Source organism: Arachis hypogaea, chromosome 9 (assembly GCF_003086295.3).
Source record: "Arachis hypogaea cultivar Tifrunner chromosome 9, arahy.Tifrunner.gnm2.J5K5, whole genome shotgun sequence".
Classification (NCBI taxonomy): Eukaryota; Viridiplantae; Streptophyta; class Magnoliopsida; order Fabales; family Fabaceae; genus Arachis; species Arachis hypogaea.
This window is the reverse complement of record NC_092044.1, coordinates 51,076,158-51,083,165: the sequence shown is the minus strand read 5'-3', so window position 1 is coordinate 51,083,165 and position 7,008 is coordinate 51,076,158. Positions and strand designations below refer to the sequence as shown.

The 7,008-nt window shown below is 34.0% G+C and overlaps 1 non-coding gene across 1 annotated transcript; it reads left to right on the top strand.

Moving 5' to 3' along the window:
• The first annotated feature begins 214 nt into the window (after nucleotides 1-214).
• Nucleotides 215-318, top strand: LOC112713394 (small nucleolar RNA R71). Its single transcript, XR_003158366.1, has one exon. It is a non-coding gene; the product is annotated as a small nucleolar RNA R71 (small nucleolar RNA).
• The last annotated feature ends 6,690 nt before the right edge of the window (nucleotides 319-7,008 follow it).

Genomic DNA, 7,008 nt, shown 5'->3' with positions numbered 1-7,008 from the left:
AAGAACTCCCTTCCTCTGAGGCATCCCATTATTCACGGAATTCCTCTCAGAAATGTACATGAATTGGTTATTTGCAACCATATCAATAAGTTCTTGAGCTTCTGTAGGCGTTTTCTTTAGGTGAATGGATCCACTTGCAGAGTGGTCCAATGACATTTTAGAAAACTCAGATAGACCATAATAGAATATATCTAATATGGTCCACTCTAAAAACATGTCAGAAGGACACTTTTTGGTCATCTGCTTGTATCTTTCCCAAGCTTCATAGATGGATTCACCATCTTTTTGCTTGAAGGTCTGAACATCCACTCTAAGCTTGCTCAGCTTTTGAGGAGGAAAGAATTTATCCAAGAAGGCCATGACCAGCTTATCCCAGGAGTCCAGGCTATCTTTAAGTTATGAGTCTAACCATGTTCTAGCTTTGTCTCTTACAGCAAAAGGGAAAAGCATGAGCCTGTAGACTTCAGGATCTACTCCATTCGTCTTAACAGTCTCACAAATCTGCAAGAACTCAGTTAAAAACTGGTAAGGATCTTCACATGGAAGTCCATAAAACTTGCAGTTCTGTTGCATTAGAGTAACTAATTGAGGTTTCAGCTCAAAATTGTTTGCTCCAATGGCAGGAATTGAGATGCTTCTTCCATCAAACTTGGACGTGGGTTTAGTAAAATCACCAAGCATCCTCCTTGCATTATTGTTGTTGGGTTCGGCTGCCATCTCCTTCTCTTGTTCGAAAATTTCAGCAAAGTTGTCTCTGGATTGTTGTAATTTAGCTTCTCTTAGTTTCCTCTTCAGAGTCCTTTCAGGTTTAGGATCAGCTTCAACAAGAGTATTTTTTTCCTTGTTCCTGCTCATATGAAAGAGAAGAGAACAAGAAAAGAAGAGGAATTCTCTGTGTCACAGTAAAGAGGATCCTTATTATTAGTAGAAGAAGAAAAGAATAAAGAAAGGAGAATCCAAACACAAGGGTAAGGATAGAGGCAGTGATTGGAGATGAAGAGAGGTGAAGAGAAGTGTTAGTAAATGAATAAATAAATAGAAGAAGATGAGAGAGAGAATTCGAAAATTAATTTTGAAAAGGAGTTAATGATTTTCGAAAATTAAAGATGAGATAGAATTAAAATTAAAATTTAAAACAATTAGTTAATTAAAAAGAATTTTTGAAAAAGGGATGAGATATTTTCAAAAAGTAGAGAGGGGAAAGTAGTTAGTTGGTTTTGAAAAAGATAAGAAACAAACAAAAAGTCAAATAGTTAGTTGAAAAAGATTTGAAAATCAAATTTGAAAAGATAAGAAGATAAGAAGTTAGAAAAGATATTTTAAAATCAAATTTTTGAAAAAGATAAAATTTTGAAAAAGATATGATATAAAAGATAAGATAAGATAGATTTAATTTTTAAAATTAAAATTAATTACTTAACTAACAAGAAAATAAAAGATATGATTCTAGAATTTAAAGATTGAACCTTTCTTAACAAGAAAGTAACAAACTTCAAATTTTTGAATCAATCACATTAATTGTTAGTGTAATTTCAAAAATTTGAAATAAAATTAAGAAAAAGATTTTTGAAAATAATTTTTAAAATTTTCGAAATTAATAAGATAAAAATGAAAAAGATTTGATTTTTGAAAAAAATTTTGAAAAGATAGGATTTTTAAAATTGAAAATTTGACTTGACTTATGAGAAACAACTAATTTTAAAAATTTTTGACTAAGTCAACTCAAATTTTTGAAAAGTAGGAGAGAAATAAGGAAAAGATATTTTTTTGATTTTTGAATTTTTAATTATGAGAGAGAAAAACATAAAGATGACCCAAAACAAAATTTTGGATCAAAACACAAGATGCATGCAAGAACACTATGAATGTCAAGATGAACACCAAGAACACTTTGAAGATCATCTTGAACATCAAGAACATATTTTTGAAAAATTTTTTATGCAAAAAAACATGCAAGACACCAAACTTAGAATTCTTTAACGCTTAGACACTATGAATGCAAGAATACACTTGAAAAACAACATACAACACAGAACAAGAAAATATCAAGATCAAACAAGAAGACTTACCAAGAATAACTTGAAGATCATGAAGAACACCATGAGTGCATGAATTTTTGAAAAATGCAATAAAAAAATTTTAAAGCATGCAATTGACACCAAACTTAAAAATTGACTCAAGACTCAAACAAGAAACACAAAATATTTTTGGTTTTTTTATGATTTTATGAATTTTTTTGTATTTTTATTATTTTTTTGAAAATTGTATTTTTGAAAAACGAAAATAAAGAAAAATTTTGAAAGAATTTTTGAAAACTTTTTTTGAAAAGAAAAAATTACCTAATCTGAGCAACAAGATGAACCGTCAGTTGTTCATACTCGAACAATCCCCGGCAACGGCGCCAAAAACTTGGTGGACGAAATTGTGATCATCAACAATGGCTCCAAAGACTTGGTGCTCTCAAACATAAATCCCACTTTGGCACAACTCCGCACAACTAACCAGCAAGTGTACTGGGTCGTCCAAGTAATACCTTACGTGAGTAAGGGTCGATCCCACAGAGATTGTTGGTATGAAGCAAGCTATGGTCATCTTATAAATCTCAGTCAGGCGGATAATAAAGGGTTATTAGATTTTCAAATCATAATAATAAATAATAAATAAATAGAAAATAAAGATAAAGTTACTCATGTAATCCAACGGTGGAAATTTCAGATAGGTGTACGGAGGTGCTGTGTTCCTTCTGAATCTCTGGTTTTCAACTATCTTTATCCAATCTTTGTCACTCCTTTCTATGGCAAGCTATATATAGGGCATCACCGTTGTCAATGGCTACATTCCATCCTCTCAGTGAAAATGGTCCAAATGCTCTGTCACAGCACGGCTAATCATCTGTCGGTTCTCGATCATGTTGGAATGGAATCCCTTAATTCTTTTGCGTTTGTCATCACGCCCAGCAATCGCGAGTTTGAAGCTCGTCACACTCATTCAATCCTAGAATCCTACTCGGAATACCACAGACAAGGTTAGACTTTCCGGATTCCCATGAATGCCGCCATCAATTCTAGCTTATACCACAAAGATTCTGATTAAGGAATCCAAGAGATATGCGCCCGGCCTAAGGTAGAACGGAAGTGGTTGTCAGTCACGCGCGTTCATAAGTGAGAATGATGATGAGTTTCACGGATCATCACATTCATCAAGTTGAAGTGCAACGAATATCTTAGAATAGGAATAAGTCGAATTGAATAGAAAATAGTAGTAATTGCATTGAAACTTGAGGTACAGCAGAGCTCCACACCCTTAATCTATGGTGTGTAGAAACTCCACCGTTGAAAATACATAAGTGATGAAGGTCCAGGCATGGCCGAATGGCCAGCCCCCATGAAAGACCGAATGGTCAAAAGAACTAGATCGTCCGAGACGTCTAATACACTAGTAAAAAGTTCTATTTATACTAAACTAGCTACTAGGGTTTACAGAAGTAAGTAATTGATGCATAAATTCACTTCCAGGGCCCACTTGGTGTGTGCTTGGGCTGAGCTTGATCTATCCACGAGCTGAGGCTTCTCTTGGAGTTGAACGCCAAGTTGTAACTTGTTTTGGGCGTTCAACTCTGGTTCGTGACGTGTTTCTGGCGTTTGACTCTAGAATGCAGCATGGAACTGGCGTTGAGCGCCAGTTTACGTCATCTAATTACGAATAAAGTATAGACTATTATATATTGCTGGAAAGCTCTAGATGTCTACTTTCCAACGCTGTTGAGATCGCATCATTTGGAGTTTTGTAGCTCCGGAAAATCCATTTTGAGTTCAGGGAGGTCATATTCCAACAGCATCAGCAATCCTTTGTCAGCCTCCTATCAGAGTTTTGCTCAGGTCCCTCAATTTCAGCCAGAAAATACCTGAAATGATAGAAAAACACACAAACTCATAGTAAAGTCCAGAAATGTAAATTTATCATAAAAACTAATGAAAAAATCCCTAAAAGTAACTAGATCATACTAAAAACTACCTAAAAATAATGCCAAAAAGCGTATAAATTATCCGCTCATCAGCCCTCAACAGAATGCACTTCCCAACGTGTGTGTGTGCACAGGGCTGTGCATGCGCACAGGTTGTAAAACTTCATTGGTTATGTGCGCACACAGGTTGTGCTAGTGCTTTAAACAGAAAGCCTTCCCCTGTGTGTGCGTACGCACAAAGCTGTGCTTGCGCACAAGTTCGAAAATGATAGGGGTGTGCGTGCGCACACAAACCAGAAATAACAAGATTTTGACACCAAACTTCCCATAATCATATCTTTTTTTTACCAAATTTGGATTTCCACAAAATTTAAACCATTTTAAAGCTTGTTCAATTTCCTTTTCATTTGATATAAAATACATTGAATTTCAAGCACGGTAGTTCAAGATATGATTCATGGAAGTTCACCAAATTTTTAGTTTTACCAAAAATTCACAGATTATCAATTTCCCAATTTTCACAACTCAAACCAACCAAAACCACATTAACTCCATCCCACATCAAATCTTACCATTTACCATACCTCAATTCACCCCTCCACCTTATGAGATCATCAATTCTCATTATCAAATACATGGTAATGCACTCATATTTCCACTAACACATTAATCAAATATCATTTCACCCTTATCAACCATCATTATAATCAATTTCAATCTCAATCTCCAATATCATGCTACCAACATCAACGTTGTAATTTATCAACATTCCAAATCATCAAATCATCATACAATATCATACAACACTTTCATTAACATAGCCAAAGCTCATCAATTCATTATTCATCATTCATCATATCTCAACAAATCAAACAACCAATACAATCCAATCCTATCCTATGGGTCATTAACCTAAGTGTCCAGAAATATTATATATTACATAGAAAAAATCAAAACCATACCTTGGCCAATTCCCAATGTGCCAAAACTCAAATTGAGTGCAAAACGAGCTTCCAATCACAATCCAAGTCACCAAGAATCTCCAACAAGCATCAACACTCACCAACAAGCTCCAATATTCAAGCCAATACGAAACATTTTATATAAATAAAAACCTAATATTCACAATTAATTATTTTACTAGGGTTCTTGAGAATCTTACCTCATCCATTGAATTTGGGCTAGAACACAACATTTCCTCACTAAGGAGTAGCACCTAAACAACCAAAACACAAAGTTTTCTCAAAATCATCACTCATCAAACTTGAATTTCTTAGGGCAGCAGTAAGGAAGGGAAATTTCAAAAACTTTACCACAAATCTTAAATCGAAGTGACGGGCTCGACAAGAGCTTTACGTAGCCGCTGACGGCACGCGAATCAGAGAACCGTAGCTCGAGATATGGCCTTTGGAAGTGAGGAGTGAATAGTATTTTTTTGAAACCCCTTCCTCTCTTCTAAAGTCAGCTGCAACTCTCACCTTCTAAGTGTTATGGTGGCTGAATGGGGTTCACTTAATGGCTTATATATGTTAGGCTTGGGACCAACTTGGGCCCAATCTAACCCGTTAGCATTTTTTAGCCTGTTTGACCCAACTTTGGGCCAAACCTTTATAATTAATACCCAGTTTTTTACTTTAAATATTTTTCTAAGGTTTTTGACTATTTTAAATTTTTATCGCACAGTACCAGACAGACTTGAACCAGTTCAACAGGTTTGGCTGCCGGTTCGCCGATTTTCTCGGTTTTTTGCTGAAAATACATTTTCTGACTCAGAAAAATTCACTGAGTATAAAAATCATATTTAAATCTTCAATTTCTCACTCTAAATTTTTGGAATCTAATTTGGACAATATTAAGTACTTAATTAGACAATTAATTTATCGCGGTTCTTACACTAGTTGGGAAGGGTAAATTGAAATTTAGAAAGTTGAATGGGAGTATTTTTACAAAGAAATATTATTAACATTTTGGTTTCTATTTTTAGAATTTTTGTCTCATGATTTTTTACCTTTTGAAAATATAGGGAGTAAAATTTTAGATCCTGAAACTAAAATTTTAGTTCCACTAATATAAAATACGATAACAGTCCAGCTATACATTCAAGTGTTTTTGGCAACCAAGTCCAACCAAGTTGGCCCAAACTCAACAAAAACTACTTTCATAACACCAGCGTGTATCACATGCACATTTCAATAAAGCAACTTCTTCGTCTTTGTCTTCTCCGTCTATTTCTCCGTTTTCTCCTCCTTCTCCTCCTCATCCTTCTCCATTTTCTTCTTCTTTTTCTTTCAAATTTGCGCACATAGATTCTTTCTTTTTTTTCTTTGGTTCATTTAGTATTATACAGTGGTCTCACATTGATAATATTTTTAGTTCATTCTAGATGCAGGTGTTTCTGAATTCGAATTTATATAATAGACAAATGTTTGGTTCATTTGGTATTATACAATAGTTTTACTTTAATAATATCTTCGATTCATTTGTAGTCCATGTGTGTTATCGATGAATAATTTGTCCAATGGTCGGAATGGCTTTCAAGACAAATTGAATGGAATGGAATGAAATCTAATAAAATTGAATAAAGTAATAATAAATAATTTCATTCTATTTCGCTAAAAAAAAGACTCAATCATTAACAAAAATACATTGAATTCATTTTTAGATCCAAATGAATCCCAATTAAACTAAGAAATAAACCAAAATTACTTAGGGAATAAAAAATTTGGTCAATACTTATCAACAGCATCAAGTGAACCTCAATTAACACACAAATAAACCGAAATAAATTAATAAATAAACCAAAATTATTTAATGATGACAGCAAAGAAAACCAGAACTAAAGATGTTTGCAAAATATTGGTATTATTGGTGAAGACGATAATGAAAAAGAAGAAGAAGAAGAAGAAGAAGAAGAAGAAGAAGAATCTGCGTGTGCGAATTTGGAAGGAGAAGAAGAAGAAAGAGGAGGAGGAGAAGAAGAACAAGGAAAGAAGAAAAACCTGTGTGTGCAAATTTAGAAGAAGTAGAAGAAGGAGAAGAAGGAG